We start from the raw sequence: 13,592 nt of genomic DNA, 5'->3' as shown, positions 1-13,592 counted from the left end.
ACATGATTACTTTGAGTAGTCACAAGATAACTAATTCCAACAGACATCACAACAAGGGTGTATGTCAGTGTTGTATGTTGAAAGGAAATGATTATTGTTGGTGTATTTGAGCCCAGAGTTTATTAGATTGTGATTGTGTATAAAAATATTTTTGTGGGACTGTCATTGTCTTGGACTTCTCCACTCCAGAGATTTCTTCCACGCTGCACTGGTAAGGAGCTCAAAGATCAATTTGTGCTACTGAACACAGGATTCAAGACTGGAGATTTTGCTCCTGCAGTTGGCAGGATTCCACACCTGTTCACAACCAACTGTGGGTCATTGGTTGCATTTTCATTTGTCAGACAAAGACTAATGAGGCATAGGCAGCATTATCAGATTCTCAGCTGATGGTATTTAATAGTCCAAATGCCAGATAATGTATGTTGTTCAGTCCAGCTACCTTCACTCACCTTTTAAAAGGATTGAAATCTTGTGCATTTTCTCCCCCTCCTTTCTTCCATACCAGTCTCATCACTGCATTCTGAAGCAAGAATGGCCTGAAATGACAACCAATCGTGTGAATTTTTTTGAACAGAATTGCGTTAGACAGTGACTCAGAATTAGCCTGACATAGCCATGGTACTTTACAAGGAGTGAGGGAGTTTTGGATGAGAGCCACATCAACAATGCTAACCACCAATGAGAAAGTAGCCTGTCTGACAGGATCCCATTCCACTGAGCACTTAATCCATTTTGTCAACAGCAGCTTGGATGCATTGACAAGGTGCACTGCAGCAACTTGACGACAACAACAACTCTTTGATCTGTTAGTGGGCATACTGGTGAGATGGTGTAGCCTGATAATATTGACTGTTATAGGGATTACAGCTTTTACTTCAGACTTTCAGATGTAAAGGCCAGTCTTATACTTTTTGATTCAAATAATGCAGTTTGTATGATCTACAGATCTAGTACTGAGACACTTCAAACACCCATTCCCTGTTTTTAATTTTATCACCATTTAAAAATATCCTGACCTTGTCTAATGTGGGTGATTGTACACTTTTATGTACACTATAGTCTGCTTCTAACAACCTAGGTTTTTGGTGGCAAGGTTTATGGCATTCTATGCTATGTTTGCAATGCATTGAACAGTCAAATGATGCCAATTAATGCTTGCCCATTGTTCCTCTTCCTACCATACTAGTCAATGGTTCTCCCAATGCAGAGCGTTTGCTCAGTTTATGATAAACTTCATTTGAGATTCACATTACACCTTGTGGAAATTATTCTGTAAAGTTCCCTCATATAATGGGGCTTGTCCACAGAACTGTAGTGCATTGCATAGTTAGGATAATTGCTTATCCACTATTGAACAAAGTAACAATTGTCTAAATGGTGCCTTGTCAAGTTGTGTACTTAGTAACCTGTGAATAGAACATTCCAATAAATAATCCATTTGTACATGATTTTAGCTCTTTATAGCCAGCTGGTCACTTATCTACAATTTTTCTTGAGAAATATATGGTAGGTAGAATCACGTGACTGAGGGATCTATAATCAGGGCAGTGGTTTTGAGTAGCATTTCTTGTTGAGGAAAAACACCCAAAAGGCAGTGAGTATATGGTAGAGGTAGGAGCCACCACCATTTGTATCGGATGAACACTTGGGCCTATAACAGCATGCAAGGCTTTTTCAAGGTGGGAAATGGAATTAGGGCTGGTGTGTCCACCATGGTCATCAACATCTCAGGAGCTTGAAGTCTGCGCTGTGAGCAATAGGAAGCTAAACTACTGCTCAGGTTGAAGTTGGAGCTTTAATGTGCTAATAGTTTAGCTGCCAGTGTACATATAATCCTATTCATTGAGACTAATCTAACTGTGAAGTTTGTTCTTGATTTGTTGGAGTGGACAACGTCTGGCAATATAAGCTTGCTTTCTAATGAAGGGCTCTTGCCCAAAATGTCAATTCTCCTGCTCCTCTGATGCTGCCTGGCCTGCTATGCATTCTCAGCACCCCACTCTTGACCCTGATCTCCAGCATCTGCAGTCCTCACTTTCATATCAAAGCTTGCTACCCAGCAAGTATATAGGTAAACATCACAACCTCTGCTGAAAAATTGTATGGTTGATGAAAGCTGAGCTTCTGAGTTGCAGCCACCTTTGGCTAGTTACAACTCTGGAGAATCTAACCAGGTCTTTTTGCTGCCATATGATCTTTCCATTCCTGCAACTCAAGCTCAGAATTGTCAAGGTGGGCATGATTTAGTTTTGAAGCTAAGGACCTCCTTTTTCCTCGGATAGCATTTTACTAGCAGCTTGGAAGTGTTGAATAAAAGCAAATTACTGCAGATGCTGGAATCTGAAATCAAAAGAGAAAATGCTGAAAAGTCTCAGCAGGTCTGGCAGCATCTGTAAAGGAGAGAAAAGCTGCTTTGATAAAGGGTCAGGTAGACTCAACATCAGCGCTTCTTTACAGATGCTGCCAGACCTGCTGAGATTTTCCAGCATTCTCTTTTGGAAGTGTTGAATCTTGACTAAAGTTGGTTCTGCTGTAATGTGTGTTTCTTAAATGCAATTGAAGTTAGATTGTTATTTGTACCTGAAACTTCCTTGGCTGCATTGGCTATAATGTGATTCTGGGTGAAGTGTGGCGCTGGAAGAACACAGTAAGTCAGGCAGGATCTGAGGTGCAGAGAACTGACTTTTCAGGCAAGAGCCCCTCAGCAGGAATGAGGCTTGTGAGCCAAGGGGATGGTGAGATAAATGGGAGGGGGGCTGGGCAGAGTAGCTCAGAGTGCGATCGTTAGATGAAGACTGGGTTAATGGTGATAGGTTGGAGAGGAGGTGGAGAAGATAGGTGGGAAGGAAGATGGACAGATCATGGAGTGGTGCTGAGTTTGAAAGTTGGAGCTGGGATAAGGTGGGGGGGGGGAGGGGAAATGAAACTGGTGAAATCCCCATTGATGTCATGTGGTAGGAGGGTCCCAAGCCGCAAGATGTGTTCTTCCTCCAAGCATTGGGGGTTAAGGTGTGGTGATGGAGGAGCCCAGGACCTGCATGTCTTTGGCGGAGTGGGATGGGGAGTTGGAGTGTTCGGCCATGGGGCGGTGAGGTTGGTTGGTGTGGGTGTCCTAGAGATGTTCTCTGAAGCGTTCTGCAAGTAGATGTCCTGCCTCCCCAATGTAGTTGAGACTGCATCGAGAGCAACAGATGCAGTAAATGATGTGTGGAAGTGCAGGTAAAACTCTGGATGTGAAGGGTTCCTTTTGGGGCCTTGGATGGAGGTGAGAGGGGAGTTGTGGGTGTAGGTTTTGCACTTCCTGTGTGGCAGGGAAGGTGCCAGGAGTGGGGTTAGGGCTGGTGGGGTGAATGGACCTGACAAAGTTATGGAGGGAATTGTTTTTGCAGATCGGGTGGAGAGGGAAATTATATCTCTGGGCAGGTCTGTTTGTTGGTGGCAGAAATGGCAGAGGATGATGCGATGTATATGGAGGTGGTGGGGTGGAAGGTGAGGACCGGGGGCTTCTGTCCTTGTTGCAGTTGGAGGGGTGGGGTTTGAGGGTGGAGGTGTGGGAAGTGGATGGGATGTGCTGGAGGACATCATTGACTGTGGGAGGGAAAATTGTGGTCTTTGAAGGAGGCGGCCATCTGGTGTGTTCTATGGTGGAACTGATTCTCCTGCGGGTGGAGGGATTGGGAATAAGGGATAGTTGTTTTTTAGGAGGGAAGGTGGGAGGTGGTGTAGTCCAGGTAGCTGTGGGAGTTGGTAGGTTTGTAGAAGGTGTCCATGTTGAGTCGGTCACTGGTTGATGGAGATGGAGGTACCCAGGAAGGAGAGGACCTGTCTGAGATGGTCCAGGTGAGCTTGAGGTTGGGGTGAAATGTGTTGAAGTTGACCTTTACTCATTCCCTGTGTCTTCCCACCTCCGCCCCCCCCCCCCCGCCCACCTTATCCCAGATCCAACCTTCCAACTCAGCACTGCCCTCATGACCTGTCCATCTTCCTTCCCACCTATCCGCTCCACTTCCTCTCTGACTTATCACCATTACCCCCACCTTCATCTACCTACTGCACTCTTACCCCCCCATGCATCTCCCCCCCCTCCCCCCCCAAGCCCCACCCTCTTGGCTCAGAAGCCTTTATTCTTGATGAAGGGCTTTTCCCGCCTCAGGCGACTGACTGTGTGGAGTTTGCACATTCTCCCCGTGTCTGCGTGGGCTTCCTCCCACAGTCCAAAGATGTGCAGGGCAGGTGAATTGGCCATGCTAAATTGTCCGTAGTGTTAGGTAAGGGGTAGATGTAGGGGTATGGGTGGGTTGCACTTCGGCGGGGCGGTGTGGACTTGTTGGGCCGAAGGGCCTGTTTCCACACTGTAAGTAATCTAATCTAATCTAATTTTGTCTGAAACTTGAATTCTCCTGCTCCTCGGATACTGCCTGACTTGCTGTGCTTTTCCAGCACCACACTCTCAACTCTGATCTCCAGTAGCTGCAGTCCTCACTTTCTCTTATAATATGATTCTGGGCCTATCAGCTTCAATGGTGTGACTGTTGTACATATCTTCTTAACATGATTGCGCAAGAATTAAACTTTAATTATATCCGAACCACTGTACTGAAAAAATAAAGCAAGGTCGTGAATCCACTCTAGTGGGTGGTTGGTACCATCTGCATCCTTTCCATTTGAGGAAGGATTGGACTCCCATTTTTGCAGTTCTGGAGCTAGTATGTCCTCTGTAAAGAGACTCCTGGTGCTTTTGAGTTGGTTTCAGCTCTGCTGGTATCTTAAAAAACATTATATTCTCTATTAATAAATAAACATAATTAGGAATAACACTATGGTGAGGTGTGGCATATACATGTCCTTTTAACTAAAACTTTAGTATTGCTGGTGCCACAAAGTTGAATATAGGATGTTGTCAAACTTCTTTGATTTCCAGTTCTTTCTTGAAAAAAAACAAAAACAAAATGCTGGAAAAACTCAGCCAGTGTAGCAGCAGTGGATGGAGAAAAATCAGTTAACATTTCTGGTCTAGTGACCCTTCAGAACTTTAGGTTCAAAGTTTTAGTTGTAACCATGGCGTAACCTATAAAAGAATTAGTCATCGAGTTGCACAACATTGAAACAGATCCTTTGGTCAAATTTGTCCATGCTGACCAGATATCCGAAATAAATCTAGTCCCATATGGCCCATTATCACTCTTAAACCCTTCCTAATCATATAACCATCTAGACATGTTTTAAATATAATTGTATCAGCCTCTTCCACTTCTCTGGTACCTCATTTTATATGTGCACTATCCTCTGGAAAATGTTGCACCTTCGATCTCTTTATGACATCACTGTTTAAAAAGGAGGTAGACGAAAGATAGGCAATTATACACCTGTTAGCGTAACCTCTGTAGTGGGGAAAATGCTTGAGTCTATCATCAAGGAAGAAGTAACACGGCATCTAATAGAAATTGTCCCATTTGGCAGACATAGCATTGGTTCATGAAAGGCAGATAATGCTTAACTACAGGAGACCCAGTAGATGTGTATCTAGATTTCCAAAAGGCATTCGACAAGGTGTCGTAGAAAAGGCTGCTTTATAAGATAAAGATGCAAGACCTTACAGGCAATGTATTTACATGGAGAGAGGACTGGTTAAATAATATGAAGCAAAGACTGGATGGATGAATGAATTCTTTTCTGGTTGGCAGTCTGACTCGTGGTGTGCCTCAGGGATCAGTGTTGGGAATGTAATTATTCACAATTTACATGGATGATTTGGAGTTGGGGACCACCTATTGTGTCAAAGTTTGCAGATGACACTAAGATGAGTCGTAGAGCAAACTGTGCAGAGGAGTGAAACTTTGCAAAGAGACATGGTTGAAGTGAGTAGGCAAAGTTTTGACAGATGGAGTATAATGTTAATAAATGTGAAGTCATTCATTTTGGTAGGAATAACATTAAAAAGGGCTATTACTTGAATGGTAAAAAAAATTGCAGCATGCTACTATGCAGAAGGACCTGGGTGTCCTTGTGCATGAATCACAGAAGGTTGGTCTGCAGGTGCAAAAGGTAATTCAGGCTGCAAATGAAATTTTGACTTTCATTGCTAAAGGCTTTGAGTTTAAAAGCAGGGAGGTTATGTTGCAGCTGTACAGGATGCTGGTGAGGTCACACCTGGAGTACTGTGTGCCGTTTTGGTCTCCTTACTTGAGAAAGAATGTACTGGCACTAAAGGAATTGCAGAGGCGGTTCACTTGGTTGATTCTGGAGTTGAGAGGGTGGGAGTTGGTTATGAGGAGAGACTGAATAGACTGCAATTATATTCTTTGAAATTTGGAAGAATGAAAGGGGATCTTATAGAAACATATAAAATTATGTAAAAGATAGATAAACTAGCAGTAGTGTGGATGTTTACACTGGCAGGTGAAACTAGGACAAGAGTGCACAGCCTCAAAACTGGGGGGAGCAGATTTAGGACTGAATTGAGAATGAACTTCTTCACCCATAGGGTTGTGAATCTGTGGAATTCCTGTCGAGTGAAGTAGTTGAGGCCTCCTCAGTAAATGCTTTTAAAGCTAAGATGGATAATCCCCAGAGAAAAGATCTTGTCTATTTACTCTATCCACGCTCCTCATAATCTTTTAAACTTCTCAGGTCACCCCTCAGCCTCTGCACTCCAGGGGAAATAGCCCCAGCCTATTCAGCCTCTTCCGCTAGCTCAAACCCTCCAACCCTGGCAATATCCTTGTAAATCCTTTCTGAACCCTTTCACGTTTCACAACCTCCTTCCTTTGGAAGGGAGACCAGAATTGCACACAGTACAGAGGAACCTCAATTATCCGAAGGCTACGGGTGTGGAGTATTTCATTCAGTTAATCAAATGCCAGATAACATAGTTTAGCCACGCATCGGGACCTTGTGATCTTGTTCAGATCACCCGCTTCGGCGGGTCGGTGTGGACTTGTTGGGCCAAAGGGCCTGTTTCCACACTGTAATCTAATCTAATCCAAAATTTGAATAATTAAATGTCGAATAATCAAGGTTCCTCTGTATTCCAATAATGGCCTAACCAATGTCCTGTCCAGCCACAACATAACCTCCCTACTCCTACACTCCACGCACTGACCAATAAAGGCAAACATACCAAATGCCTTCTTTGCCACCCTGTCTACCTGCAACTCCACTTCCAAGGAACTATGAACCTGCACTCCAAGGTCTCTTTGTTCAGCAACACTCTCCAGGACCTTACCATTAAGTTTATATGTCCTGCCCTGATTTGCCTTTGCAAAATGCAGCACCTCACATTTATCTAAATTAAACTCCATCTACCACTCCTCAGTCCATTGGCCCATCTGATCAAGATCCCATTGTACTCTGAGGTAACCTTCTTCACTGTCCACTACAATTTGGTAGTTTCTGTAAACTTACTAACCTTCATGCATCTACTTCTGTATCTAATTTAAATTTAGTTCACCTAGCATTTACCATAGTGTCTGGGTACCTGAATTCATCCTGCATGTCTGTCACCAAGGGAGTCAATCTCCCAGAGGGCCTGCCTTCCCACCAGGAAGAGTTCATTTTGCCCTCTCTGTCTATCACTGTAAGGTCAGGTGCAAACTGTTGTGGTCTGTTTAATTCTTTGTGTTGATGCTGCAGCTGTAACCCTCTCTTATTAAACTGGCTGGTGGCATTTCATGGCGTAGACTACACCGTTTTGTTTCCTTGTTGCCTATTGTTACTTCCCCAGTTTCATTCTCTCAGGTTCTGAAGGAGGGTCCCTGGATGTGAACAATAACTCTTTTCTCTCCAGTGATGCTGATAAACCTGCAAAGTTCCTCAAATTTGTTTTTGTTTGTTTCAGCTCTGGCAGACACCTGCAGTTCTTTGTTTTATTTTATTCTCCAAGCTTGGTTTTCGCTTTGGCCTTTCTTTTCCTATTTAAAAGAAAGGCTCTAGTTGCCCATCTTGATATTTTTTGGCTGTCTTTTGTTGGCTTTTAATGATTTCCTAATCCTGTGCCTTACCACTGATCTTTACCATGTCTATGTTTACATTTTAAATTTTATACAATTCTTAACATCCTTGATGAACCATGTTGGTTTATCCCCTTCCTAGAATCCTCCTTCCAGGCTTATCTTTTTAAAGTGATGAGCTATTACATTTCTGCATTGTTCATAAACTCTTTTCTGGTAAACTCCTTTTCCAGCTCACTCCAGCCAACTCTAATTTCATTCCTTTGTAATTACTCTTATTTAAGTTTAGAACAGTTGTTTCTCCATCTCAAACTGAAAGCTAAATTCTGCCGTGCTATGGTCTTGTTTTCTAGGTGATTGTTTTTGGCGTCATTTATTAAATCTGCCTTAGTGCATATCACTCACTAGACCCAAAATAGCCTGACCCCTGTTTGGATCCACGACACATTGTTCCAGAAAACTAGCCTGAATGCACTCTGAATTCTTCCTCATGGCTACCCCTGCCAATCTGACTTTCCCAATGTACTTGAAGATTTTTACATGCCCACATCTCCTGACTTATTCTATTGTCCTATACTGTAGCCAGTGCTAGATTGTCTACAGACTGCTCCCACCTCTGTCCCCTTCTTTTGTTATTTCTTACCTTCATCCATATAAGTTCTATATCTTCTGATCGTAGGTCTCTTGTGGTACCTCTGAGCTAGAAGACCGAGGTTCAAGTCCCACCTGTTCCAGAGGTTTGTAGTAACGTCTCTGAACAAACTGATTCGAAAATATCAGTCACATAATTATAACAATTCACAGATGAGATAATGCATTTCGATTGTTCCAATTTTTATTTCAGATTTATATAAAAGATCCAGAAAAGAGAGACAGAATAATTTTGATAGAATTTATAGCTAAGTGATAGGCAACTCCCTAAGCATAGTTTTCAATGTAATAAGAACAGTATGTTGTGCATTTTTATAATTTGCTATTCACAGTATTGTATCCAATGATTTTAAGCTGAAATATGGACAAGAGGAATGAGATAGTATGGTAAACAATGTTAAGTGCACTGTCCTTCAATACTTGAAAGCCTAATGAAATTCTAGGCACAGGCCTATACTCTTAAAGATGCTGGAAGAGATGTGGCCTGTAACTATACTCTGCACTGTCAACTTTACTGCTTGTCGAAACATTCTAAGCTTCACTATAATCATTCAAGGGATGAATGTTAAAAAGGAAAACCTATTTACCTGCAAAGTTTCCAAGTACAAGCTTAGGACCCTGGCAGACACTGGGTTGGAGTTCACTATTTTCTGTCAGCTCTTTATCTGTGCAATGCTTTCATGGTTGAAGTTGTAACCAGGTTTCTGAATACTTCATGCATATATCACAAGGTTTTATGATAATGTACTCAAAACAAATAAGGCAACAAATAAAATGAAGCCAGAAAGTGGAAGTGAATTTTCTGGCTCAGAATTATGTCAAATCTTCAAGCATAAGGTGAGTCTACTTTTCGAGTGGGATCTAGCTGCAATGACCAATATTATGTTATTTTGACATAACTTATTCACGGATCTACAAAATGAACGTAGAGTCTGGGTATTTAGAGAGTTAAGTGCTAGAAGTTCTTTAAATGTGCTCTTTAACCAATTAAATATTTTTTCTTAAAAGGACTGCAGTTAGAATTCTGAAATGTAGCAATAGTTCAAAGTGATTTTTCCGCTTTTGATTTTTACCAAAATCCTAATGAAGAGACAATCTCCATTGTTTTCTTTTAGGGTTTGAGAAGATAACAATGAGGCATGCTCTTGAACTGTTGTAGTCTGTGTGCTATAGATATATCCACAGCCGTGTTAGGGAGGGAGTTCCAGGTTTTTGATATAGCACAAACTTGGCCTTTGATCTGAGACCACTATGCAATAACCTAGTGGTATTGTGGCTGGACTGTTAATCCAGAGACCCAGGTAGTGTTCTGGGGACTGTTTGTGGAGAAAATATAGAGAATCACCAGGAGACACAGAGAGTTCTTCAAGAAGTAGGTCTTTTATTTGCAAACAAAAAACCGTGACACTTAGAAAGCAGATTGTCGATTGCCTACGAACCTCAGGGTCCATGGATTTTTATATTTTTTTTATCATGTTTCTGTTAGCTTATCAGCATGTCCAACTATATTAATCAAAGTACCTCACTCTAGCTACACAATAAACCAGTGATGTTAGTTTCCATTATCTCTTTAGTTGTACATTCTACTTAATGTTATTCTAATGTCACGGTTAGATATTTATTGCTAACTCTGCTACAGTGATCTTCCATTGCAGACTAACCTGTCATGATAGATATTTAGCTATTCCATCTGTTACAACAGTCTCCTGTCTCAAGCTGACTCTACTAACTATTAATTAGATATTTTAATGTCATGTCCCAAATATTTATGGTCCCAATCCTGTCAGAATAACACTTAACAGAGAAACTTGCTTTATTACTTGTGTTATCTCATCACGCCACAGTGAACTTTCAGCCTTAACCTTACTCTGCTAATTGGTGTAAGAGCATTCCACAATTCTTATCCCATCCTACCTTCCACAGACCACAGATTGCCAGTGGTCTTCATGCTTTAACCCTTCCCATGCTTTCATGTTCTTTATTTTCCATAGGACCCAGCCAGATGCCAACACCAAGTGCATCCCAAAACAAGTATTCAAGCAGAAACAAGTGCTTCAGCAATCATAAAACCCAAGTTAGTGAACCTCAGCAAACAAGTCCAGTATTTAGCATGAGATGATGCTGCTCCTTTAACAAGGTTATGTTTTCCTTGATTTTTCTTTCAGAGCGGTCATAAAGTACATATTCCGGGTTTTCTAGGTTTGAAAGGTTTTAGGGCCAACTGATTATAGCTAACAGATACTGCCACAGACAAAAGGCTTTCAAATAAAAAAAAAAGACTTCTGCAATGAAAGGGAAGTGGCCAGTTCGCCCAGCTCAGCTTTTCTATGGTTTGGTTTGGTTTTGACGAGCAGTCGGGTTTGATGCTGCTGGTCCAAGAAACAGCTATGTGAAAGAAGGTGTTCCATGCTGAATCTCTCTGCCATCTCTCTCACTCTCCTATTACACTGTATTTGATTTTACCTTTTTTTGCCAAGGGGTGTTTATGGGGATTGTTGCAGGAATTTGGAGTAGCATCATTAAGTTGAGATAATCTGTTGGGTTTTTGGCTAGGTTAAGTTATTCTAATCTTGCAAGTCAACTCTGTTTTCTTTAAGACTAAGCAGTTGGGCCAGCTACATCACTCCTGAATATCCACTTACCCCTGCTTCAAACAACTAGCAAGTTAGGGTCTGGGCTACTTTTTTGAAATGTTTTGAGGGGGTCTGACCTGGTCCATAACACACTGGGGGCTCTTCTGGGATTTGTTCTATTGTTCCAAATTGGGATTAGGGTTGTTGGACTCAAGGGCTACGAGTGGCAGTTGTTAATGTCTTTTGTTCTGGGTGTTGATTTTGGCTGGTTTAAACAGTACTTGGGATAGCAGTGGTTCTTTCAGTTTTCTGGTGGTGGAAGAAGTGACTTTGGCGGTTTTACAAAAGGTGAATAAGGTGGAATGAGCAAACAAACTGGAGTTGTTGCTGCCTCCTTCTGTAGGGAAAGGAGAGATAATTACAGCAATAGCTCAGCATTTAAATTTGCTGGAAACACCATCAGAATCTTTAGAGATAATTGAAGTTCAATTGAAAATGTAGCACCTTGAATTAGAGGCAAAAGAGAAGGAAAGGGCAAATGAAATGAAACTTTGAATTACGTGAAAAGCAGAGAAAGAAGAAAAAGAACAAATTGCTTTACCACAAGAAAAAGAGAGAGAGAAAAGGAGAGAGAGGAAAGGAAGAAAGAGAGGGAGTTTGAACTTCAGAAATTGGCACTTAGACAGGAAAGTCAGCTTAAAAGGATGGAGATGAATGTTGGAGGTAAGCTTAGTGAGGAAGAGAGTGAGGGTGAGAAAACTCATCATAGCCAAAGGCCTGGTAAGAAACTGTTTAAATACATTCACGCATTGCCTAAATTGATAAGATGGATGTGGAAGCCTTTTTCGTCTATTTGAAAAAGGCAGCTGAACAAATGCAATGGCCAATGACCATGTGGGTTTTGTTGTAGACTTGTAGATAGAGCTAATGAGGTGTTTGTTTCACTATTAAAGGAGATAGCTGGGAAGTACGATGAGGTGAAGAAAGCCATCTTAAGTGCATATGAGTTTGTGCCAGAAGCCTACAGACCGTGTTTCAAGAATCTAAGGAGGGACCCTGGTCAAACCTACACTGAGTTTGAAAGGATCAAACAAAGTAATTTTGATAAGAGCATTAAAAATAGAGCAAACCTGTAATGGTCTTAGATAGATGAATATTTTGGAGGAGTTCAAAAGTTCACTTCCTGAAGTAAAGAGAAATCATGTGGACGAGCAGAGAGTTAAAATGGCAAAATTAGCAGCTGAAATGGCTGATGATTATGAGTTGGTCCATAAATCAAAGTTTTGGCTTCCACAATCAATTTCAATCCATGAGGGATAGAAATTGGGGAAAAGAGAAATCCTCGCATGGAAAGGGAAAGGTAGATCTTGGTAAAGATCATAACAATAACTTACCACAGGGCAAAAAGGAAATCTTGAAGGGAAAGAGAGGTTAAAAAGCTCCAGTGTTTTCACTGCAATAAAGTTGGCCACATGAAATCAGTGTTGGTGGGTTTGGAAAAGCACGGGGAAGCCAGATGTAGGAAAACAGGAAAAGCCAACGAATTTTGTTGGAGTGGTAATAGAAAGCACAGTGGAGGCTAGAAAGCTGCACCAGAATGTACAAGCTGGTTGAAGGTTGGTTAACGAGGAAGAGTCAGATCTTCTTAAACCATATACCCGAGAATGTAAAGTTTACTTGCACAAGCCAGGAGCAGCAGGTAAAGAGGTTACAATATTTAGAGATACTGGATCCTCTCGATTTTTGATATTGAAAGATGAGGAGATACATACCTCTGAAGGACTATTGCCAGAAAAGGTGCTAGTAGTGAAGAAGTTATGGTAGGAGTACTGGACCAACTCTCATCTCCAGGAATACAATTTGTCCTTGCTCATGATATAGCTGGTTCACAGGTCGGCATGCTGCCTACTTGGTTGAAAAGCCAGTGGAAACTCGGGCAACTGAACTATTGCAGGTCACATATCCTGGGACTTTTCCTGACTGTGTGTTAATGAGGTCACAAAGTCACCAGTCAAAACAGGAGAGATCAAAGAATATAGATAAGAAAGGTGAAGTGGAATTAGATTAGATTCGATTCCCTACTGTGTGGAAACAGGCCCTTCGGCCCAACCATTCCACACCGACCCTCCAAAGAGTAACCCACCCAGATCCATTTCCCTCTGACTAATGCACCTAACACTACGGGCAATTTAGCATGGCCGATTCACCTGGCCTGCACATCTTTGGACTGTGGGAGGAAACCAGAGCATCTGGAGGAAACACACGCAGACACGGGAAAAACGTGCAAACTCCACACAGACAGTCGCCTGAGGCTAGAATTGAACCTGGGACCCTGGTGCTGTGAGGCAGCAGTGCTAGCCACTGCGCCACCCCCAGAGACTCTGTTCAATCGGATGGTAGGCACAAACCAGGAGCA

Source organism: Chiloscyllium punctatum, chromosome 22, assembly GCF_047496795.1.
Source record: "Chiloscyllium punctatum isolate Juve2018m chromosome 22, sChiPun1.3, whole genome shotgun sequence".
Taxonomy (NCBI): domain Eukaryota; kingdom Metazoa; phylum Chordata; class Chondrichthyes; order Orectolobiformes; family Hemiscylliidae; genus Chiloscyllium; species Chiloscyllium punctatum.
The sequence above is the reverse complement of the archived record's forward strand: the minus strand, read 5'-3'. Positions refer to the sequence as shown.